At 39.4% G+C, this 26518-nt stretch overlaps 1 protein-coding gene across 3 annotated transcripts in view; it reads right to left on the minus strand.

Annotated features, from left to right (window-relative positions):
• The window catches only part of LOC308198975 (uncharacterized protein), a 50185-nt gene that overhangs the window by 18897 nt on the left and 4770 nt on the right, over positions 1-26518 (minus strand). The window contains exons 2-3 of one of the 3 annotated variants that reach the window (XR_013954303.1): positions 11275-11491; positions 8600-10507 (exon numbers count right to left, since the gene is read on the minus strand). The exons of the other annotated variants lie outside the window; for them this stretch is intronic. The gene's annotated coding sequence lies outside the window, so the exon portion shown is untranslated. Of the gene's footprint in view, positions 1-8599; positions 10508-11274; positions 11492-26518 lie in introns of those variants that run through there. 3 annotated transcript variants of the gene reach the window in all.

Genomic DNA, 26518 nt, shown 5'->3' on the forward strand with positions numbered 1-26518 from the left:
ATGTAGATAACTCGAGGCTTAATTTAAAATGAGGTCATAACCTGGGCAACAGCTATGAGAAAAATGACAAAGGTCCTCACACAAGCTTAAACAAAGTTCCGCTCTACCATCACTCAGGCTGAGCGCAATGCCAAGTTACAGAAATATAAAACCCCTCACACCAGTGGGTCAGAGCAGAAAATAAGAGCTCTTCCATAACAGTACAAAGTTCCTGCTTCATGACGCTGCCCACAAGAGGGCCAACCTTGTTTTTAGTGCAACTCACCTCATTTCAACGTGGACTTCAAATTTTGTATAAAGAACTTTGATATAGGAATAGAAAATATTAGTCACAAAAATCGGACAACACATGCAAGATTTCAACCAAGTAACACACAGCTTTGTTTCATTACAGCTGATGGGTACAAATGTCAAGATAATTCAGAGCAAACAGAATATAACAGTGGTACAGAGTCCAACTGAACTTTTTCTGGTAGAAATCACAAACACTTTTTGCCTGCGGCAAGCAGCTAGGCACCAGCACAAGAAGAGCAGACATAGCCAAAAGGTAGTAAGGCCTTCTGCATTAACAGAAAACAACGAAGCAAGAAAACAGGTCAAGAAATTTGGAATCTTATCCCTACAGATGCAACTAATAAATTAAACATTTTAACATTTAAGGAAGCTGAGAATCAAGGCTTGTGTTGCAGCTTGAGAATAGATAAAGTGTTCTGTGATCTACCGACAGTTTTCCTGATAGTTTTCCTATCTAAAATATAATGGCTGCTAAACAGTGATTTCCAGATCAGTATCACTTATATCTTGTACAGAAGCAAATAAGCTCAGGTCTTAGGTTAATTTATCATCAGACAGGTAATTCATCTCAAAATCTTGTAACCACGTGACTTTCTTTTTATTACAAGACCTGCGGGAAACATGGATCCTATATGTTAGGAAAGTTGTGACCTTGTTACAATAAAATCTTACATTTTTGTCTTTATATTTTATGCCTTTTTGTTCACTCATGTTTTATTTGTATGTATTAGGTGAAAAAAGCTCCTGTAGCCCTAAACTAGTTGGTTTAAGTACTACATCTGAGTTGTTAGGATGTAGACTTGTTACCATTCACAACAGAAGATAGGGCAAAATTGTAGGCAAAGTCACAGGCTGCATTTGTGAAGTTTAGCCAATTTAAAATTGACACAAATTGCACTAGGACACTAGGTACTATACCTGTTTTGTTTTTAGGAATAACACTATTGCCAGCAGTAACAAGTGACATTAGATTAATGAAACAGACTATACTTCAGTGGAATGAAGAAATTCTAAAGAAGATAAAGATAAGATAAAATAATAAAAAAAACTAGCTAGCTTTGTTCCTTTTCCTATTAGGAAATATTTCTTATGTAAAGAGAAGAGAGAACCATAAAGCCCTGGTTGCATACACAGTGAATATGTGTACTCAGCAAGCCCTGGGACACAACATTTTCTTTAAAACCTCAAAGTCAAATCAAAAATGTTCCTCAAACCAATAACATCTCATTATATAACGTGACTTTTCATGCAGCCAGAACTTAGTCAGTGCGGCACATCGCAGTGGCTAAAAAGCTTCCATCCAACATACCTGCCAAAGAACTGGTACCCGCTCATACACTGTGCTGATTTATTGACTGGAGCAAAAGGAGTGCTCCATCGCAGTACTGAGAATAGGTCTTTCTTTCGAGTCCTATCATTTGAGTGAAGCTAAGTGACAGCACATCAGAAATCCAGAGAGCACTTCCAGAAGTGCCTCCTGGACAAGGACTTTTTTTCCACACAGCAACAGTTGAGCCAAAAGGAAAATGATGCAGTGCAACCAGGGAAGCCCCTTGCACTGGGAAGAGCACGATAAGTGAACTACAACTCCCACAAGGCATTGCAATAGCATTGCGATTTAAATTGTCAAGTCCCAGCTATAAAGCCTCAGATATTTTTGGAGAATTAGTTTTTCAGTGTAATATTGTTCTCCAGTACGTTTAATCATCTTGCAAATCAATGCAGAAAAAAATATGGTCAGCACAGCAGCTCTGAGAGTAGCTTTAATACACATCCCAATAACTCGCATTCATGTTTCCCTTACTAACATTCATGATATTAAAGGAAAGAAAAAAGTAAGAAGCTTTCCCTCCATGTCAGCTGCCCTATCAGGCAGTGTTCTTTCTGCTTCATAGACTAATGCTAAAGGCAAATAGACATGGAAATAAGATGGCCCTGCTGATGATACTCAGTGAGACAGACGAGATTGTCACTTGTTCTATATACAAGTGCTATTGCTGACAGGGGTGAAAAATCATCTGCGTCAGTAACAGTGAATATGACTCAGAAGCAGCTCTCTAGTCCTCTGAATGCTTCTTTTCCTTAAGACTCACCTCCCATAATCACGTACTTCAGTTTACAGAGAGGAGGGCCAGTAGCTCATGAGGAAAAGGGGAAAAAAAAATCTTTTGATAAAAATTAAGCATATGGGCAAGAGTTACTAACACTGCAATTTGACAGTGGTAGAATTTCTATTACTGGATATTTCTCTGATCAGGTCAGCGTGGTGAAGCTTGAAATAATAATCAGCAAGCCACAGCACGTGCTGAGAGAGAAAAATGAGAATTATATCAAGTTAAAATAAATGGGTAAAGACCAATTTAAAAAGCTACACAGCTTCTGATGTCTGCTGTGCAGCAGAAGCCTATGAAGCACCATGCAGCCTGCACACCAAACCTAATTTTGCTTTAATTAAGAAATAAGTGTGTGTGTATATATATATATATATATATATATATATTCTGTGATACTAAGCGCCTTTCACATACTATACTTTCAGAATCACTAAAGTTATAATTTATGTGGAAAGGGAACACTCAAAAAAGAGATCTCTTCCCAATTTGGCTGACTCATAATGGAAAGCACTCACTGGAATACATCCCTGTTTTCTTCTAGTAACATAAGCATGAGCATTTTTTCCAAGTTACCAGTAATGAGATCCTAGAACTGCAAAGCTTAAAAATCAGTTGGTGTAAAAGGAGCTACATGCACCTACAATCTCACTATCAAACGTTTGTTTTTCCTTTTATTGTTTAGTCTCTCACCTAACTACTTCCATACTTCTTCCCAGAGTCAGGCAGGAAACTCCTACAATCTTAAGAAATTGTCGCTTGAGAATAACAAATACCAAAGAAATCTGATTTTAGTCATCTTCAAGAACCGCGTCTAGATTAGTAATAATGTGTCATGCTACACTGTAAACAGCTGGAGAGAGATAGAGAGGATATCCCTTATAGCTCAGATTGTATTATGCTTACGTTATTTATCTTAAATTCAGAGCTTATTTTCAGCTCTCAACTGGTAAAACAATTATCTGGCAACTTGGACATGAAAGGCCTTTAAAAATTACAATAAAAGCTTGAGTCCCTAAAAGATTTTGCTACTAAATACAAACTTTAACATTTCATAAACAAATCATTATAATTCCTGTCCCAAAGAAATTACACTCTAGAAGGACAGCAGTTAGCTTGTGTTTAACCTAAGCACAAGTCTAAATAAGTGAATACCATTTCCAGAGGAATTATATGGGAGCACCTCAACATAGAACCGTACCTGCTATATTGAGAATATTTGCTTTGGCATAGTGAGCACAAGGTCTAGGGCATATAGAAAAGCTTTTTTAAATGCAAGATTCCTACATCTCATTTAAATCAAGGGACAGATTTTTCAATATTTAGCCATAGGTAATCCTACAATAACCTCCTTCTCTTTTTTTCCCCCCCCAAAGAGTGTCTTTGGAGGAAGTACTATGTTGGCCCCAGTCTTTTTTTTGAAAAGCTGATAACAAGCAAATGTAAGTAAATGCATGCTTGTATCCCAGTTGGGTTACTGAAAAAAAGTTCCCATGACGTTAAATCAGCAAGTCATGCAGTATACTGTATGCTCTATCTTATATACACAGCTACTGAAAAACAACTTTGGGTGTCATGCTTACCATGCATCACACTGAAGCTGAATGAAGCATGCTGTAAATGCTTTTCCAGACTTACCATTTATAAACTCCCATCTGCAAAGGGCATGCAATTCTTTCAAAGACATGTGATAAGGGCACATTTACATGCCACATCCCCAGTCAGAGCACTGCATAGCAAACTATTTTAGAAGAAAGCAAAAGCAAAGGTGACTTAGCAAATCCTATGTATAGCAAAGACATCCTAGGTGACTGTACTTTTATGCAGTGCAATGCCATGGAAGGCAGCTCAGATCCTTTTCTCAGGTATAGGTGCTGTGGCTACAGTTCTTCCAAGTCTGAACACTCCCCCAGCATCCCCCTGCCTGCTTCAGGGCTCAGAGTGCTCCCATATTTCTCCACGTAGCTTGCAGTCTGACTGAAACATCACTGCTGGACATAAATATTCATAAAACAGTCAGGTACAGAGTGCATCACAAACCTGAAATTATTCCTGAGGGCTTCCATTATTTTCAAGCTATAGATTAATCACAAAGAGCAAGTCCACTAACAGAATGTGGATTTGTAACAGCTATAAAGAAATGAACAGACTTTCCCATCAAAGTCTTTAACAGAAACCAACCTGGTGTGTTACAGGGAAAGCACGGAGAGAACAGTGCAGAAAAACACATTTAAAAAAGCTGCAGCAGGTGTAAGATCAAGGCTACTGCTAACATCTTTAGGAATGTGAAGACTCAGATCTCTGCACCAGCAGAAGATCTTGTGGCTTCCCGCAGCTCAGACACTGCTCAGTGCAGTTCTCAGTGCCCTGTCCCTGCAGAGTGAAATGCAGCTGAGGTTTAAAGGAAGTTCCATGCACGTAGGAAAATGCAGTGTTTAAGTCTAGGGCTCCAGGTGAATTAGTTCATTTGACTTCCCAGATTGCAAAAATCTGTCTCATAAGAACATCTATAGGTGTACAACTAAGAACTACACTGTCTTGTAAACATCCCTGCCGTCTTTCAAAGGCATCTGAAGGTAAGACCTGTGGTATGGTATACAAAACTTGGCTTCCAAAATATTTACAGATGGGACCTACGACCTACTTGTAGATGGAGTACAGTGATGAAAACAGTTCTTGCATGCCTGCAAAGCCTATAAGAAGATCACGTCACACAGGAAAAGGATTTCTGTGGCCAGGAAACTCTTTACAAGTTACATTCAACCCCAGGCTCCCAGCGAGGTCACACACCATAACGTGAGCTCTGTTTCCTCTAGAAATGTCTGAAGCGTGATGCAGCTTACCAAATGCAACAACAAATACCTAGCACTTGTAGTACAGTGAGTGAAGACCTTTGCTGTTCATCTTGCCTAACCTCTTCTGCACTCAGTTTTAATACTTGCCTTCACTGCTTTGTTTGTAAGCAAATCTTTCAGCTATATCCACCATCTGTCCACATCCACAACCACAAGAGGCACAACCAGATAAAGAACAAAATTCTTGGATCTATTCTATTCTTTTTTAGGGTCTGAACCAGAGGCCATTGATCTCACTTCAACATATTTTGGCAGTGCCATTGCCACATACATATATTAGTCTGGTCTTCGCAAGAGGAAAGAGAAATGAACTAAGTATTCCACCCAGCCCTGTCCCTTCACAAAATGGACCAATAGAGACATTAAATACATATATATCTAAAAAGAATATATATATATATATAATTTTCTGCTTACAGAAGGAGAATGTTCAGGGAAAATATAGCAAATCTGAGTATTAAAAAACATTCAAGGGTGATTTCTTTCTGACAAGTGGCTATGCAAGAATGCATAGCCTGCTCAGCAGATCGTGCTGTGACCTTTAACTATCCCTGCCTATTACTCTCCTTGCAAAAATAAGTTAATATTGGCTTCTACTGCCTCTGCCCCTAGCAGATTGGCATAGCTAAAGAAATCCGACTAGACTTATTTTCTGGTTTGTGCATAATAATAAAACTATTACAGAGTCTCAGAACACAGTTTCCCTGTTGACACAGAAGGGCAAGCCAAAAACAACTCCACTTGATTCCCAGATGTTGGCCGAAAGCGTTCACGCCTTTTAATGACTGAATCACTCCCACTCTTATAAAACTAGAGGAAATTAGAAGGTTCTTGTTGCTTTTAAAACACAATTGGCAATACAAAGCATTTTTCTCTTTTTCTGAAGATTTTTATTTATTTGGGGCGGGGAGAACAATGGCTATTTTTAGCATGTGCTGCTATAAGCAACCCAATAAGACATTCACATTTTCAAGAAAGAAGTGTCAGTATTGCCAACCACAAAGCCATTAACCAAAAGTAAAAACCTTAAATCAGGATAGTTAAAAATAAGTTGTGTAATCTCTCCTCCCCCTCCCCCCCCCCAAAAAAAAAAAAGGGCATGTATTCGAATCTTGCTATTGGCTGTCTAGTTTCTAGGTCTTCAGGACACACTGATTTTGTGTTTTCTTGGTATTCACCATTAATACAAGAACTAGATACCACTCTGAAAAAGTAGATCCCAATGAGGACTGTAGCAGAGTTTATTTTCATTTTAAAAGGTGCAACTCAAATGACTCGTCGGGAATAGCCACATCCCAGCCCATTAACAACATCAATGCAATTCATCACAAACTAATGGATTATACCAAATTAAATAGGAAGTTGTGATATTTCCTATCGCTAGGACAGCTAAAAAACACTTCTTCCACAGCTCTATGCAGCTCATGCCCTCAGGACTTCTTCCTCTGCCTACGTACGCACTTTTCCATGAAGGATGTGAGTAGGCTGGGACATTCAGACTGCTCCTTGTCTGCCAGGCTCCTGGTCCCCAAAGGGAGCAAGCTCCTTATCCAGCCACTACCTCTCACTAAATCCAAAACCGAAAGAGCAGATAGGCTAACTATTAAGATTATTTTTGTCTAGCATTATAAGGAGCAGGACTCTCTCCTAAAATTGATCAATATTTTTGATTAGGTGCTGATTTTAAAATGGTAGATACATATGGACATAATAGGCATTCGGTACAGATCACCTAGCTTCCACTTTCGTAACACTTCCTTTTACCTATACTCAGTGATACTTTAGTAATGTTGTTTTACATTTTCCAATTAATATTGACAGTCCTGTGAAGAAATGAATTATCAGGAACATTCAAGAACCAACACAGTCCTGTTTTAATGAAACACAGTGAATTATTTACACGTTTATGGAACGAGATTCTTAGCCCCATTTTCTTGAATCAAAGCTCCAACAAAAACTCAAACACAGACTTCAGACTAATACCAATAATTCATCAGTGCATTAAATAGAAGGGTTGAAAATTTAGAAAGGTTTCTTCTGGCATGCAAGTGTTTCTAAGCTTTAAAAGTAGACAGGAAAAAAAAATCAGATAGTAGACATAATAATGATCTGTTATACTGTTCTGCTAATGTTAGAATTGATTAACTATTTTCCCCCTGTCCTCTCTTTTCCCATGAAAGAGTTCTGATTGTCTCATTTCCCTCTCCCCTCAGCAAATTCTCTAAAAACTAGTGAAAAATGTAAAGCTTACAAATTATCAGAAAAGTAGTCTGAAGTTGTAGACTTTATTGATGTGCAACATGTCTAAAAACACTCAGTATACTTGTTTTGAAAGAAATAAGTTTTGCTTCTAGAAAATAAATGCTGTTTTACGTGCAGCCAAGAAAAAAAATCTGCATTGCTACATTTACCAAGTTTTTGTTGCCGTTTTACTCATATTCTTTCCAAGTAAAAGAAATAAACCACAAAAAAAATGTGAAGTACAGCTTCTTGCTTAACCTTAAGTTACAAAGTGTAGTAATCATATGGTGTAGGGTTGATTTTATATTGAATTACAACATATGTTACAAAGATATAGTCTACTGTACTATATATACACCCTGTGCCAGAGAGTTTTCCAAATTTATCTCCTGTGATAAAACTTCTTTTTTTTCCTCTCCTTGGTATGGACACTCAAATACAGCCCTTTCTCTTCAGGGTCCCTAATAACTAGACACAAGCAGAGCTGACATTTGAATATCACCCTGTCCTGGTTCCAGTTAGGACAGAGTTAAGTAGCTCATAGTAGCTGGTAGGGTGCTATGTTTTGAATTAGGATGAGAAGAGCGCTGATAACATGCTGATGTTTTAATTGTTGCAGAGCAGTGTTTACACCAGGCCAAGGACTTTTCGGCTTCTCGCTCTGTCCTGCCAGCGAGCAGGCTGGGGGTGCAGCAGGAGCTGGGAGGGGACAGACCCAGGACAGCTGACCCAAACTGGCCAAAGGGGTATTCCATACCATCTGGGGTCATGCTAAACAATATATAGGGGTGGCTGGCCGGGGTGGGGGGGCCGGCTGCTCGGGAATAGGCTGGGCATCGGTCAGCGGTTGGTGAGCAATTGCATTGTGCATCACTTGTTTTCTTACACATTATTATTGTTAATACTATTACCATTATCACTATTATTATTATTATTGTTATTATTATTTTCCTGTCTTAATAAACTGTCTTTATCTCAACTCACAGGCTTCACTTTCCCGTTTCTCTCCCCCCATCCCAGAGAGGGAGGGGGGAGGGTGAGCGAACGGCTGTGTGGTGTTTAGCTGCCAGCCGGGTTAAACCACAACACACCCTATAACAAAAGCAGGTGTCTGTCTCACACACAAGCTGTAAGAGGGGACTCACTGATGCATCAGTCGGGTACCAGAGTACTCTGGGTTTCCTTCAAAACCTAACCTGACAATGTCTTCTCAATTCTCATTAAAAGTGTTAAGAGATCTCAATTTTAACAGACTGAAGCATAGATGCTAAAAGCCATGGAAAATCAGGGACTTCTCTAGTTTCCTCTCAAGCTGCATTATTCCAAGGAATACAAAGAACAAGTCATTCTGACAGCAGCACCATAAACCCCAGTAGCATGATCCTTTGGGATGATTTTACTGGAGAAATAAAGTATTTATTCAGATGGATACACTTAATTGACATTATTTGAGGTTATTTCAACCATGTTGCTAGTTCACTCTTCTTAACAGTTTACTTTCAACTGCAGCTTGGCTGCCTAGTCAAAAAGGCAAGTTTTGCAACAGCACAATAAATTTTTGTTTTCACTCTTATTTTTCCCTAGTCTAAAATTTTTAAGTCTTTTCCTTACCAGGCAACCTTAAAAACACAGGTCAGTGCAGACAGACAAGGAATAAAACTGGGTTTTGCTTTTGCAGCGTCTATCTTGTAGCCAGGAGAAACTATAGCTGTTGTTTTAAGATGCTTTCCTTTCTATATGCTTTCCCTTCTATTTTAAGGAAGAGCCTCAATCCCTCCTAAAAATGAATAAATAAATCATTGTTCAGGCCTTTGGGGGCTGTCCAGGTGGTATGTTGGCATACTGCGCCTTTCTCCTTGTAGAAAGGAGATCATCCATAAACAAAAAGTTTTTTTTTTTTAATTTTTAAAAAAAAGCAACAACCAGGAAATCACTTTTATGGCAATGCAATGTTTTGGATTTATTTTGCTAACAAGTCACAACCCATATCTTTGGCAAGCTTATCAGTTTTACATTAAAGACTTCCTCCTAAAAATCTACCAATGACTAAAAGTTCTGGAGGATTTTTTTTTTGTTTGATTTAAGCTGGAAGAAGGGTGCTATTTTCCCAGAACAGATTTATTCTTAACTGGTAGAGATCTCTCTCTCGCTTGGTTTTCCTTTTGCGTTACCAGATGCACAGCAGTAACAGCGCATTGCATCGAATCACATGATTGAGAACAACAGTAACTAATGGCAGCAGCAATAACAACTCACTGCCTTTCACATTTTCATTAATAGCACTTGAACAAGCTCAGATACACTTTCCACTGGCAGACAGCACTAAAAGGCATTTGCTCGCATTAATCATTAAAAGCTACTGTTAACAAAGATTAAAAAAAACTTAAAAATAGCTAAGTTGGCAGAATTTTCTGTCATTCTTCCCCCTTACTTAGAGGAAACAATAAGATTGAAAAAACTGCCATTGTTTTGATTTTTTTATAACATTAAGTTTGGCAAGATAAATTGCAGATTAATAAAAACCACTACACCAATTGACTGTATCCAGTCCTGGAAACTGTTGACCTGAAACTTATTAGACAGATGGCCAGTATTCCCCCCCCCCCCCCCCCAGATAACTGACAATTAGTTAACTTTTAGTCTTGAAGCATGACCTGTATTGGCCTACTTTCCTGACAGAAGTGATGAAATTCATGCTCCATTATTATACTGCTGTTTTCATGTGTTTTATATCCACTCCTGGTGTTTGGGTGATGATAAATAAAATATAACAAATGCATATTGCATATAATATATAAAAAATAAAGTAAAAAATGCATATAATTAGAGTCAGTCAAAATAAAATTAAGAATAGCATAGGCTATTCTTTTTTTACACAGATTGGTGGTAAATAATAATGTACAGTGTTTCTGCATTGTAGTCTTCTCAAAATAAACTGTTAGGAGGCTTTTCTCTCAAGGATTTTGTACTTCCAGATTACTTCTGGATCCTTCTGATTTTAAATCCCTAGAAATAAAAGATAGGCAAACTCACTCTAAGCGTAGTAATGAAGTGATATCCAGAACTTGATACTGCAGACAACTGATTTAAACAAATAATACGAGCAGAGATGTTTATCATTAATTACAGGGCAGATGAGGATTTTTAAGAGCCTACAACCTGAGGAAAGGGAAGTGACTGTACTGCCAAGTATATACTACTGTTGCAATCACAGGTCCCTTCGGAAACTGAAGGCTTAATTTGGTCTAATGTTCACTAGATACCAGGAAAAGAGTGCGATCTAAGAAAATATCCTCCAAAACAACATTTTGTTGCATGTGCCGATTAGACAGCTGGCTTACACGGTTATGGCCTTTCCTGTGCAAAGACTGGACCAGCACTGGGGAAAGCCTAACACAAGCTTGCCCAAAGCCTTCTACAATGAAGTTTCACAGTGGTAGTAATCTCTCTCTTAGTAGAATTACCCATTAAGTAAGTTGTCAGTAGCACTGAGTAACTGTACAGCTTTGAGAGCACATCATGTGTTTGTGTATAAAAGTTATTTGTGCGCTCTACCATTTAGTATTACATTTAAATGCTCTACCATTTTCATCCTACAGTCTTCCTCAGCCCAATCTCTGCAGAACGAATGAATTTCTCACAAAAACAAACAAAAAAGTTTTTCCACCTCTTCCAAACATGGGGTTATTCACACATTACTTCAATAGCCTGGCTTGGGTTCCCTGCAGCCAGAGTTACCTAACGTGATGTTTTGGTTGCTTTCGAATACAAACCTCCTGCAGACACTGGTCCAGCTGCAATCCTCCAGACTCTCCAGCATGCAGTGATGCAATTCAGAATGAGAGCATTTGCATCCGATGTGGCAAATAGCTTCTGTGGTGCTCACAAGAGCTTGAAAAGAACGTGTGTTGAAAAGCTGCAAGAGTACGTTTTGTTCCAGAACAGGAGTCCCGCAACTTCATGTTTCCGATCCAAACAACTAGGTATCATCTAGCACAGAAAAAAGTGTTTTTTTTTTTTTCATTTTTTGTTCTCAGCAATAGAGAGTCGCTTAATAGCTGCCCAAGTTTTCAAAAAATTGAAACTGAGCAAGTACCCATGAAGATGAGTTATTAGATTACCCTCTAAACAACATTCAGAATATGATGAAAGGATGGATGCACAAACCTGAGGATAAGTTGGGAAAAAACACCAGAGGATTTACATCAATGATAGGAGGCATGGCGGCAGGTCCTCCTCCACAATCCCACCCCCCAGCAGATCATTCAGCCCCACAGACTTGTGCCTCTGCTTCTCACTGGGAAACAAGTCAGCGAGCCCAAACCTAGAAGTCACAGCAAAGGCTTGGTATGAGCACTGCCTGTCTGTTCAGCTGCAAAGGGCAGAAGATTTTTACATTGTGGTGAGAGCATGTGTTCTGCTGGGCTGGTAAAAAGGCCTACAATATAATGTGAAAGCACAGCTGAAAGATTGCGTTTTGTAAACGCCAGAAGTGCCAATAATCAGAAATGACAAATTGTCACTTTATTTGCCAAGTCCTGAAGGAAAACTGCATTCATCTATTGACTAATTTAAATAGTTACCTCTGCTTTGTGTTCTGGCTTGCCTATCTCACTAGTCTCAGACTGATAAGTCAAAAATTTCCCAGAACATCCATCACCAGCTCTATTGCTACATACAGCACCAGCCAAGGCAAATAGTTTTTTCTCCCACACTTCTTGTCTGCAAACGGTGATTCCAGTAATCACCTCAGTAACCACAGGTGAGCAAATAGAACAAGATTTTTATTTTTATTTTTTTCCCCCGAAGAAATGGTTACATACTCCATTTCATGGAGGTATTTCCTTCTTACTATGTCATGATCTGTTTTGCTGTTCCTCTGGTGGTGAAAAAAACAGCACAAAACTGTAACTCTACTTGCAAAAATACACGAGGGAAAAAAACCTTTCAATTCAAAGTTCTAAAAGCAGTTTTTCAGACGTTTGCAGTTATAAAGACCTGCCATTCACGTGCTCTGGTAAATTATTAATGAATCATTCAGTACCGTGGCAGATGATATCACTTCTCAGCAGTAGGAACCATCAATATTTTCTATTAATTACTCTCTCCCAAGAGAGTTCTTAGCTGCTGTCCAGGTTAAACCACAACAAGACCAAGAAGTGCTTAGTCTAGTTCAAGTCCACAACTTAAAATATATATATATATTTAAAAGTAACAATAATCTAGAAGCCTCTAGAAACTCCAGCCTGTGAGCCCTTGACCATGTGTTTTCTTCGCTGAGTTTTGTCTGGTGTTGAAATAATCTTACAATAATGAAAGATGACTTGATAATTGATATTTATAATCTCATTTCAGTTTCAGGTGCCAATACAGTGAATGAAGTAATTTCTATCTTATTGACTTTCACTACTTCTCATTTTAGCTGTAATTTCGCCACTGTTTCTGTTGGTGGTCATCCTGCTCTTGTTTTCCAGTACAGTTTTTCTTTGTGTATCTATCTCAGCCCATCAAATTCCCTCTCTTTTTTTTATTTGCCCTCTCTCTTTACATTCAATACTTACTTTTTGCCCCCAAAGCATACTTAACACTGTCATACTTAAGGATTTTTTTATTTGTTATGCTTTTAAGATAATACAATTTATGGCATATGAATCCTGAATTGGTTCTAGATTAACAGCCAACGCTTCATAGCCCTGTTGGACAAATCCCTGCTCTGGCAACAATAGCCTCGAGGCTATTTTAAAGACCTCCCTGCACTCCAGGCAGGGCTGGAGCACCCTGCAGCACTACCGCAGCCTGTCTTCACAGCCAGGTCAAACAGCATGGCCCAAAGCACCACTGACAAGTTCACGCACCACAAAGCCTTCCCAGAAGCGCTGTTTTTTGTTTCATGTAGGGCTCCTACAGAACACATGTGGGTTTCCTGCAAGTCCCACTAACAAGCCATGATAAGGCAGGACTTAGGGCAGCTCCCTACAACTCTGAAGGCATGTCACCTGCCTGTCCAACCCGGCCTGCACATCAACTCCTCACGTGGAGCAGTTACTGGATCAGGAGGGTGAACACCAACCACGTTATCAAGTTCAGTTCCAGAATACAAACGCAGCAGGAGTCCCACAGAGCAAATTACACCGGGTCTGCTTTAGTTAAACTTCTATTGCTGCTATATCAGCATGGCAATTACTTCCTAGCAACATGGTTAGTGCTAAGGCAGGATAAAATTGCTCAGAGGATGATAAGCCTGTATTGTCTTTGCACTTAGAGTGCACTGGATGAACTGTTCACTGACATTTAAGACCAGATAGTCTTACATTGCTGAGTATTGAAGAGAAGGAAAAATCCACCTCTACTATCAGTCATAAAAGTAATATACACTGCTGTAAAAAATAAAAACAGTTACTGCGATAATTATTTTCTGTCTAGCTCTGCCTCTCTAGCCAATTTGCTAAGGTACAGTACTTTTTTTTCCAGCCTTAGAGGTGACATCCAGAAACAAGGAAGAAATCCAGCAGACAAATTACCTGCTCCAACAGCCTTGACAAAGGGTCAACTGCTCTGCAAACAGGGAATTAACTGTTAATTATTGATGAAAGGGTTTAAAAGAGCATACTAATTATTTTGTCTCTAGCAACTTTGTCTGGATTTATTGATCACTGTGCAGTGCTACAACGAAGCTAGTGGTCTAAATAATCCATTTTTTTCCACAACTCTGTAAAAAATTCTTTTCACTTTTGTATCTGTACTGGCTCTGTTAGCCATTTTGGCTACAAAAATAGCTTTTTCTACCCAGCATTGAAAGGTTTAGAAGTGAAGTCAACCAGCCAGAATACATCTACAGCCTTTTGTAGAAAGGTGCTAATCTGCCCTGCCTGCACTTCACATCAGCAGAAGAAAGAGTACCATTGCCAAGAACGATCTGGCCCCACTAGCACAAGTTTACAATAATTGTAGAGAAATTGATTTGATAAAAGCACATCTCATGACTCTGAAGCAGCGAGGTTTTAGCCATGATGTAACTTGGAAGGATTTCTGGACACAGAGGACTAGACTGTCATATTTATATTATGCTAATGCCAGCAGTCATCTTGGAAAACCTTGGGGCATTAGAGCTTTCTGTTTTAAAGAACTTGTGAAGGAACCACTGAGCTGAAATGCCAGCAGGTAAGAAACTTAGCTAGATGAAGAACTTAGCATGCTGTTTCCTGGGGAAACAGCCCTAAGTGAACAGCTGAAGAGTCTGGAAGAAGGCCGGCTCACAGCCAGCGTCACCTCTACCTTGTTCTTCATTACCGAGGGCCTACACCCTTGTTGAACGTGCTGCCAGCCATAAGAAGAGCTGGAGCAGAGTCCCTCGGACACACTGGGTAAGCTGCGGAAGGCCTCCAGCCGCCCCCAGGGGCACAGGCCTTGCCCCAGGGCGGCCATGTTTGTGGGCCTCAGGGAGCAGAAAGCCACACGGCCTGGGCACCTGCTTTACTCGGCGAGCCGAAAGCTGCCCCATCCCTCAGGGGGCAACCAAAGCACTACTTTGTACTTCTGTAATCTATCAGTTACAGGAAGATTTTAGATGCTACTGCTGTGCTGTTACAGGCAATTGTTAAGTGTTCAAAGGAACAGAGACAATATGAATAAAACTCAACTTCTTAGCAAGACGCTTCTAAAATTTGTCTGAAAACCAGAATATCCACATCAAGCCATCTTAAGTTATAGTTTCTATTTCAGTAAGACTGTATAATTCCATATTTTTATATTAGAAGTGTTTTTAATACAGCTTAGAAAACAATCAGGCTTAAGCAATTAGGCATACAGAGGCATTTAGAGAAGCAAACTGCACCAAAAATCTAAATATAAATCACAAAATTTTCCAACAGACTTTTCTCATTCCATTTTATTTGAAAAAATCATTGAATGCACAATTAAAACATGACCAACAGGCTTCAGAAGGCAGAATGATTTAATTAGTACACTGGCTCCTGCAAGACCAGAATAACAAGAGCTAAAAATGAAGAAGAACAGAACTATAAAAAGACTCTGCTTTCCCATTTTGTCTAACACAAAACTTTCTATACCACTCACATTTTAAAGTCTACCATATATGGAGATTGAAAGTTTTCTTCCTCCTCCTCCCAGCTTGTGCACAGTTGTGGCATATATTGGAACAGCAAGACATAAGATTCATCATATTTGTAATATTTGCCCAGATTTGCAATCGTATTAGTGAAGCAATGAGGAAAGTATTTGCATCCACTTTGCAACGCTGTACAATTCAGAACCCATATGAAACATTCATATGGGAACTCAACACTCCTTTGGTTCTCAATGAAATAAGATTGCTTTTAATCAATTTTCCATATTGGCTATTTATCTTTTTGTTTGGAGCACCACTCGTCTTTTGGCCAAGCAGCTCTACTGATAGATGTACAAATCAGACCAGCCTGGATAGTTATAGGAGTTTTACGTGATGAAGAAAAATACAGTCCTTAGAGACACTGACAAAACTAAAGTTGTTACTGCCTCTTATCTAAAGAGCTCTATCAGGAAGCAATTGCATCATTAGGTTTGTCGTTTTGGTTCATCTACTTACAATTATCGTAATTTTGAGTGTGAAGTAAAAGATTTAGAAGTAATTTACATCAACAAATAATTTAAGTCCATGGCAATTAATGAATGATAAAGTTCACTGAAGCTAAAAGCACAAACTGTACTCCACTTAACTCCAGCATTACAATGAAGCAGCAGATGCGACCACGCAACCACACAGAAATAATCCTACAACAGACTCAGACAAGCAAAGAAAAAAGAAGCACAGTATAACAAGAAGGCATGTGCCCATACCTGCAGCATCAGTCAGAAAAGAGCAAGAGAAACAAAACACAAAGTGGTGCTTTAAAAGCGAAGTGACAAAGTGAACAGCTTTCACGTAAAAAAAATTTAAGGTACATAATATTTTATTCCTGTCTTGGTCTTGTACTGGTCCTGACCCATACTGGTCAGGAAAGGGGATGAACAAGCAGCAGCATCTGGGCATGCATGAGGATAGCAAAAGAATTTATCAGTGGTACAGAAGTGAGATTTCAAGGGTATCTCCATGAACAGAAGAGCATTTAAAGAAAAACATGAGGAGATGTGCGAGTTACGCCCTTTTATACCCTTTCTGACCTCCTCAATGCTGCATTGATTTCAACACGCAGAAGGACCAGTTGTATCACTCCCTCACTTAACGTTCAGTTGGGACCATCCCTCAGTTGGCATTACTGTTCAGCCAAAATTACCCACAGAGAGGGGAAAAGCAGCAAGTAAATACAATCCACAATTTCTGTCATGTAACCATAGATCTTATACTTTGCTCCATTTCATAACTCATGCTTTTAAAAGTAACACTGTCAAGCATCAGTTTGAAAGCAAAGACATCTGAAAGGTATTTCTCAGCAGCTTAAAGTAGAAGATACTTATCACAATAATTTAATCACACCAAAAATAAAAACTGGGCTCCAAAAGAGTAAGCTCACTAACAGCATTAAAAAAAATTGTAGCCTTTTGGTGTATATGAAGATTTGTTTCAGTACTTGTTTCTTGATTTTCTTGTTCCTCTCTTGTTCTTTGTTGAAGATCCCATTACAAAATACACAAGTCTGACTTCCTTGTTTAATTACAACTTCTAATTTTTGTTCTTAGACATGTAACCCACATGTTTGGTGGGAGAAATTTTACTTCAAGTATAATGGTATCTCTACAACCTCACCATATCTGCACAACCTGCGGTTGTAACTCTTCTTTTTACTATTCAACACAGATTACATTAGCCAGCTACTAATCTAATATACCAAAGCAGTAAAGCAATTCTATCTAGTGAAATATGATGTCAAAGCCCTCCTAGAACTGCAGATAACAGATGGGGATGTACAATAACTACTGTCAGGGAGTGGCGGTGGTGGTCGGGGTAAGTAAAACACCTATGTCCTTCCTTTACCTGTCAAGTTCTTACTGCATCAGCCTTTCCCCAAGTACCTTCTTGAGGAGGGAGGTGTTTGTTTTCTGCTTGGGTTTTTCTTTTATTCCCCTCATGCCAGCAGAAGCATGTGGCCTCACGAAAGGTTCTGATTAGCCCAGTCATGTTGGGTATGCTTTGTGCTGGTTGATGTGCATGCCATTCTTGGTTCTCAGCATGAGTAACATGTTTTGCATTATTTTTCTTAAACTATATACTTTTTCTCTTCTTAGAGAAGAATGTAGTGTTTTAAATAGCTTAAATTAAGAGCTTTCTTAGCACAGCACAAATTATACAATTAGACTTACTATATATTTTTCCTTATCTTTTCCGCCTGGGGAAAAAAATCAAGCAAAAGCTTCCTGTGCCAGCTAGTTTCCTCTCACTTCCCTACCTGACAATTGTTTATCAAGAAATACTGGGGTATATCATTGCTGGTTTCTTTTAGTAACTGGAAAGCAGCAGCTGCTGGAAAGAAAATTTCTCTCTGCCATCCAGCTTTGAAGAACAATGTGGCTTTATTTACCCACTGTAAGTATGTTGCACACAAGGCCTCAACATGCCAAGATATTCAGGTGCTACTTCTGATTAGGTAAGAGTAATAATTGTCAGTCTTCAAAAAGTTAATAAGAGCTGTTAGGCAAGGTTAGAGAGAAACTGTTTTATAACATACTCCATGTGTATATATATATACACAAAAAAAAACCAAACAGGGATCAGAACTATATATATGTTAAGTAAGAAAAGTGTGGGGAATTATCTGCCTTTTGTTATGGCTACATATTATTCTGCCTCACGTGCAGTTCTATCAGCATTTACAGGTTAAGGAATCCATATGCAGCTAGCCTTGTCAGTAAGAGAGGGCAGAATCCTTGCGTGAGCTCTGGCAGGGTAGGTCTAATTTCCCATTACTGCTTTTTATCCTTCTCACAGAGAGAAGAGAAACTCCACCTTTTCCAGACACTCTGAGAATTAACCCTTAAAAGCAGGTTGAAGTTCTGGTGTTAGAGAAACAAGACAAACACCTTTGCTGATGGTTCATGTACTCTGCTACTCAGTCAGCTGCTGGGCCTAGCAGCTCACCTTTTCAGTAACAGCTGGAACATGAAATCATCTGGCATAGGGCCTTAAGCGTGCTAAGTGCCACCGTGACAAGGGAGCCTTGCTTTGCCCACTTTTTTTTTTTTTAAGACCATGCTACTGTAACTCTAGATGTACTGAAAATGTTGAATAGTTATCTAACATGATCCTGAAAGGGATCAGTGCATGTCAACCATCTTCAGTGTCTTCAGAAAAATTCTACCAAAAAATGGCAATTCTTACAATACAGAAGGAAGCTCCCCCAACACAGTATTTAATTATTGCTTTATTATCATCTGCTTGCTACATTTCAGTATGGGAATACCACCCAAAGCTGAGTGCTTTTCACTCAGAAGACAGCAGGAGAAGAAATCAAGAGGCCTTCATCTGTTTTGCATATTCCCTAGGGGGAATATGCATATTCAAACCTTGGGGGCAAGGAGTTTAGTATCTGCCCCAGAACCACAATATTTCTTTAGGAAAGAAACCTCCATACTGATCTGAGACCTGGTGGTACACTCTATATGTGCTCTCAGGCCTCCAGAAAAGTCTGTTCCTGTGCCTCCACCATAGCAGCACACTGTAACACAAACACACTATATAGGCAGGAAGAACCGACATTGCTGACTTTTCTGATGTGATCTGCTGAAAGCTGTCACAGCTGTGTCAGCTGAGACAGATATCAAGAGCACAAGTTCCAGGGTGGTTACCATCACTGAGCCTTTGCCTGAAGTTTTCTGAACAAAGCTTGAACTACTAATTCTAAACGCAGCAGGGGTTTAGGGCCTAGGCCGCCATTTTACAACACCCACACACTGGGCATCATGGCTGTAGAGCAGGCCAGCCTCCTGGACAGCAAACCTAAGCCAACCAATTATGGTGGCAAACAGCAGTCAAATATTTTGAAACAAAATGTTTGGTATTGGTTGGTTATTAGATGACTAATATTGGGCCTGTAGGCCCATTTTCTCCTCTGCAAGACGTTCCTCACTGACACCTAACATACCAAGCAAAGGACTGAAAGACAGGCCTCCATGGCACTTTGAGGAGACTAAGCCCAAGACTCTTACCCTTCAGTAAGAGGACTAGACAGTTACTCCTCCTCCCCAAAACACAGCAGAATTTCCAGAGAGGGGGGCCGGTCTACAGGCGACATGACCTGAAGCTGCAGAGGAGGTATTCCAGCCCCCAACCATTGAGTCTGCACAGCCCTTTTCATGAAGCACAGCTCATCACTGACACAACATTCACACCACTCTAACTGAGCAGATCTGGGTGTTCAAAACACCAAGGCACCACACACGTTAGGGCACTGAGCTGTGTAAGGGGAAGCGTGTTCAGCAGCTTACAGTCACCAGGTAGAGATCACTCACCCAGGGAAGACTGAGCCCCCATGTAGAAAACGGACAAGGAGCTTCTCTTACTGTTGCTCACACTAACCGCGTTCTGTGTAGAAACGGATTTTCATTTCCATTTCTTTACATACAGGCTACCTTGACAGAAAGTAAAAAAAAAAAAAATCTGAGGCAGAAGACTGTTCAAATTTTAGGGGTGCATTTGAAGCCTATGCTTTTAATTCAAGTGTCAGGATTGTGCAGGGCTCAGTTAATGAACCAAGCTAAAAAAAAAATCTGAAGATACGCTTGAACAACTGTCCAAGTCTAATTCTTAGAATTTTCTATCTCATGTTAAAAGGCCTAAAATTTGTTAAACCTTGACAGCTTCCTTATAGGAATTCTTTTCTCATTACTGATAAGGAAGTCCTAAAAGCACTGAAAACTTGCTTTTCTGCCTTGGACCAAGTTAGACTGGAAGCCTGCCAAAAGCTACACTGGCCCTTGGTCTTGTCACAGTCTTGTCCACATGAAGCAGCCCCAACAAGCTGTTTGCAGTGAAATTCATATTTACCTCCCCTTTGTGAAGACAGCAGTTTGTTTGTTTAATGGGAGGAAGGTGATGTGGCTAATAGCTGCTATTGCTAAAAACCGTAATGGGTACGTGCACGTTACAGAACACACAGTAGCCAATCAAGCAGCTCATCCTGTTCTAGCACATTAATAAATATTCATTAAGCTGCGTCACTTGTGTTCCCTTTTAGTAATTTAAAAAGCTGCTACCACGAGAGGTGCCACTTATTTCTTCCCACAACTATAAACAATGTGGCTCTGTTTCAGGTTTCTTTAGAGATTTCTGAATTCTGGAAAACAGCCAGCTATTAGTCACAAATGAATGAATTAACACTGAGATACGTGTAAAAAAAAAAGGGGGGGGAGGTGGAATAATATAAAAATATTTTTTAAAGTTCAAACATGAATTAAAATAAGCCAAGAGTATGAAAAGTGTTGTATAAATAGAAAACTGATGGAATTTCACACAAATCGGAACTGCAATTTTGTCCCTCCATGAAGTATTGATAAGCTTCTTTTACTTTCTAAATAAAAATAGTAATAAAAAAATACAGCAAGCAGCAATATCAAAAGAAATAACATCCCATACTGGTGAGCATACTAAGTCAGTTTCGGGCCCCTTATCTGAAGGAAGAAAAAATCTGGAATGGAATTTTTCATAATTTATATTCAACTCCTCTAGATGTGGCCAGCTAAACAGTTCCCCTCAAGTCATTACTTGAAAGACAGTAATTTCCTCTAGCAGGAAGATAAGCTGTGCTTCTAACACAGCTCTTCCAGCCTGTCTCATCTAGTCAATTGTTACTGCAGGTGGTGGCACAGAGGAGAGGTGGATTCCCAACACCTCTGAGCACCCAACCAGCTGACTGGGTGCTCTTCTGCGTGATCTGATGACCAATGAAAAAAACCAACTTGGTCCCTCATCATATGGCAAAGCATAGTCAGTGCTTAGCATAAAGCCTTTCCCCTGTCCCATCCATAGCTGCCAGTATAAAGAATGAAAGGGGGAAAACAAAAGCATTTAAATCATCTGCAAATTACCCTTCAAATCCAGCTATTAGCTAATTAAATACTGCTCACAGAAGTAAACAAACTTGTAAAAGCTACTGAACTCTTCAAAACTGTATGTGTATGATGCCTAGGTGTTTTGGAATACCAGCTACCTACTGAGCCCTTCATTCAACATCATTAAAAAAAAAAAGAAAAATCCAATAATTCTTCAAAAAAATCACACTTATTCCCATTAGAAGAGACAACATGCAACAATACAGTGTCCTCAGCATTAGCAAGGCATACTCTAAACGGAAGGATGCAACCTTGAGGTTTGGCGGGGAGCCAGAAATCACATTGATTTACCAATAGAGGTCTTGAAGGGATTTTTCAGAAATGATCCTTTTCTTCTCAGAGGCTATACAACTGGAAAGCATGCAAGCTTATAACTAGCCGATTGCAAAACAATACCTTCCACCACCACAGTTTTCCAGGAACGATTTAAAGAGAGGTGTCTAAACCTCTTTAAAGATATATATAAAACACAGGGTTTTGCTTTAGCAACAGTTGTTGCCATCAAACAACCCTCATCCGAGAAATTACAACTCCAGAACGTTTTGCATAATCAATTGTTCTTGTATTGCTCACAGGAAGGGGGGAGCAGAACATACAGAGCTGGCTGTATCAGCCTTGTAAAATCCAGAGCACTCGTTATGAATCTCTCTGCCCATTGCTGGAATTTGCATCAACAAATAGGTGAGACAATGGTATTTCCAACATGTGGGATAATACATGTGGATTTTTTTCTAACGTATTAATCATACAAAGTCATGTAAGTTACCTTGTCATCCTTTTCTACCCTCCTCTCCTCTGTTTGTGTGCATAAACTCTGCAGTTTTGAGGGAATGGGATTAAACTTAACTGCAGTGTCACTGGAGATCACTTTCCTCTTGGAGATATCTGAAGACAGCAATTTTTCCACATAGATCTGGCACTGTGATACCACAGATTTGGAAAGTGATATATTTGACCAAAAGCTTACCAGGAACAAAAAGTAGCAAGAACCATACTGCCTCTAGTGTCAACTGGAATAATGAGTAAGAGGAGTAGATCTGCTGAGTAAGAGTTTGTCAGTATTAGTTGGCAACTTCTCAGAAAAGACTGTTTTAAGGAGTGTTCCAGGAATATTACCAAATAACTTTAGCATATTGGGTGAGTCATTGTGCTGGTGACGTGGAATAATTAGTTAAAAGGATGAAAATCAAGAAAACCAGAGAGTTCCACATGGTAACGCTGCTGAAAAACTCAACCATCTAACACTGGGCAAATGAACAAAACATTAGATGGTAACATACCCTTACAGTAAATTAGTATTTCATAGTGCTGGCTCAACAATCGAAGAAAGAGAACACGACTACTGCACAGCAGACGTTTCGGTTAATCGATTATTTGTTATGGTGCACTAGTTCCAAAATTATGGTTTATCAGCAGCAGATCAGAAAATAATCCAAGACCCAGAACGAGCTCAGCGTAGACCCAATAATGTTAGCAACAGAAATAAACTAGCCTTTATGAAGCAGGTTTTTGTTTAGTCTCGAAAACCAGCTATTTCAAAATCAAATAAAATACACATTGCTCAGGACACCGGCAGTGACTGAGGCTCTTACTGTGCTTAGTTTTAGCTGCATGTTTTTCCCAGGGCTCACTCAGGCTGTTGGGAACACCTGATTTCATTCCCACTTGCTGATGGAGATGAGCGCTGTGATCACAACATCAGTATCAGAAAAGCTTCTCCTGTAAAGCACAAACTGTCCAGGCCATCTCACAAAGCACAATTATGAATTACCAAAAGGTTCATTTAGAGTTAATGAAGTTAACCAACGAGTCAATGAGTTAAACCAATCTTTAACTAAGGCCAAGCACAAGCTAGGAATGACCCCTGTCAGTTTTGCATTTTTCAGGAGTCATACCACAGGCAATCACTAGCTGCTAGTCCTTCCTGTGCCTCATTCAAAACCCAGAGTAGACACCTCAAATTCCTAAAGACACCTTTAGGTTATTCCACAGTGTCTCTTCACATCCAGACAAAAACCTGATTGAAATGACCATTTAATCAGCACCCTCAACTGCTGTATGGAAAAAAATGACTGATAAGTTCATTTGCACAAAGCTAAGGAGCAGTCTGCTGCTTTAGTCAGACTTCTGGAGAAAAGGAGAGGAGGGGAAAAGGGAAGAAAGAAGAAAGGTGGGTTTTGGAGCCAGGTCTCCTATACACCACACAGTGTTTGCAGCCAGGGCAGCTGACGTGTTCAGCTTCATGAGAAGTGTTCAACTTTTTATTTTTGACAAGAGTGAAAGCTTGCAGCTAAAAGCCACATGAATTTTGCTTTGGGTTTGTTTATGGAAACGGACTGGAATAAGACAAGAAACCAACCTTACAATGGTTGTTTTTAAGAAGCTTGTTAGCAGGTCTGTAGATGAACATGGGAAGGAAGGACAAGAAAGCTGAAGTTCATCAGCTACATCTCTAACTTACAGATCTCCAAGTGATATTTGCTGTAAGTAAAGTGTTCCATTATTTATCATATGGATCTGCTGAATGGCTCTAGCTCCCTTCTCATGTCAATAAGTCTTCCAATGAAAATAAAGGGAAATCAAAGGCATAAGTGGAAAAAAGAGCACAATTACTACATAGGTTTATCAAATTTATTTAGAAAACGATCCAACAGCAAATGAGATGTGTAATTGAGGAGAACATCAGCCTCGTGTTTAAGTGCGCAAGTTTAAAGAATCAGACAGGCAAAAATAAGAATCCTCTCCAGACACTTAGATGAGATAAAGAGATTGCCCTTGTTATTTCCTCATCATGCATAACACACCACTGCTGATCTCTCATCTATCAGATACAGGCCAAAACCCTACTCAGAAATCAACTGACTGCAATGAATTCACCTCGAGAATGAGCCTAGCATTCCCAGGCAATCCTACACAGACTAGGAAACTCGGAACAGAAAAGCTAATAACAAAAGTGAAATGGGCAACACGTACTTACTGCTATAATTGGTATCAGACATTGGTACCGTGCAAATAAAAGATAAAAGCAAATAGCACTGCTTCTGGCACCCGGGAGAAAGGGGTGGGTTTTTTCCCTTTTTGTTTAAAAAAATTGTTCTGTTTATTCATTCTTCTGTCTTTCAGTAGAACCACAAATGTCCCTAGTCGATGAGGCGTACTTCCTCTGGTATACTTGGAAAGAGCACAACACATTCAGGGAACCTACCTGTACCACAAACATTTATTCAGTGGTGCCTTCAGAAGACCACTCGTGATCTCTGTCAGGTTTTCTGTTGGGGTAGGGCAAAAAATTCTCAAAGTCTCAGCTACAGGAGAAAGAGCACTTGCTACCTGGTGAGATTAGCAAGCCTTGTTCATACAGATAACTTTCTTTTATCAAGGAAAGGAACCAGAAGGTGACAAGGGAAGGTGACAGCTGGCAAATAGAAGGGCGGCTTCTACAGCACAATTTAAAGCAATACAGAAGTAACGATGTAAAAGTTACACGTCCCTCTCCACCAACATTGCTACCTCAGGAGAATCTCTGCGGTGGGAACTTTTGCTTGCTTCCCCCAGTGCATGGGGCTGCACTGCACAGCTGCATCATGCAGCTCTCGGAGCTGAGCAGAGCCACGTGCAACACCTCAGCAGCAAAGGCCAGCCTGCTGAAAGACAACCCTCCTCCTTCCCCTGCCCAGGATTACCGTCAAGAGGAGTGAGTGGTGGGTGCTTTTATCTTCTTTCCTTTCCTGCTGTGTCCAAGCCACAGTGTGTGCCCTGTTAGTACACCAAACCCATAGTAAAACTGAAATAACGCAAGGGATTTTTTGGATCAGTTCATTCGGGGTTACATTTTAAGCCACATTTTCTTCTAGCTTCTGCAAAGAAAGTGTGAAAACGTGTTTTTGAAAGTACTTTAGAAAAGGAAGAGGTGAATAATCCTGTCTCTCAAGAAGAGAAATTCAAGGAGGCAGAGTTTACAGGTGGAGAGGTTTTAATCCAGCTTCACCCAGGGCGTGGTATTAATGGTCACTAGCAATTTAAATCCTTCTGGTCTCCTGGTAGATTAAGTAAGCTTTGTTTTTATTTTATAGAGAAATTAAAGGCGATTTGTGAGATGAGTTTTGCAAAAATTCACACATAAAAGATAGGATGGGAACATCAAGTGTGATCTCCAACATAAAATTAAAGCCAGCAATAAGCCTCGTAATGACCAGCAAAGCTGTACCAACTTCAGACCACATTCAGATCAGTCTGGATATAAAACACAAAATAACCACACGCACACACCATACACACAAACACAACTTTCAGCAGCTTACCAACACTGCTTTTCTGTCTTTGACAGAAGTACAAAATATCTTAGAACAGACTGTTCAGATTTGCTTGCAGATTTATAACCGGAACATTAATTCTCTGTGACACTTATTGTTGCTCTGTTTTTCTTTTTCAGATACTATCTCCTATGACATAGTAGCAATATATCAAAAAACATAATTATGTCAAACTTCAGCTAATAAAGCAAGTGCCAAATTGCTTCAAGGAAGGCTAGCAAGGAGAGTAATTTGTTAAGCCCAGGTAGATTTCTTTGATGTAAAAGGCATACATAATATTATATTGTATCCATTTGCAATATCAAAAACATTCCTACACCAATCTTCTACAACTATTATCAAGAAAGTACTTCAGATGGAAGTAGGGAAACATTCTCTGACATTTATTCTCTTCAGGATGAGACATGCAATAGTCAGCATTTTTTGTGATCATTTTTCATTACTGCAATCTTCTGTACCTATTGACTTTTTTGACCCTTTAATTTGTAAAATGTTTTTAAAACTCATCTGCAGCCTAATTTTAATCTAGGAAAGAACCTGTAATATAACTTTCTCCCCTTTCCCTGTTAATGACCACAAAATGCATTATACAAGAAAAAGCAAAGTAAAAAAACTCTCCTGGTGTTTGCATGAAACACCTAACATCATTTGTACAAATTTAGAG

This window comes from Anser brachyrhynchus, assembly GCF_964034855.1.
Source record: "Anser brachyrhynchus genome assembly, chromosome: 8".
NCBI lineage: Eukaryota > Metazoa > Chordata > Aves > Anseriformes > Anatidae > Anser > Anser brachyrhynchus.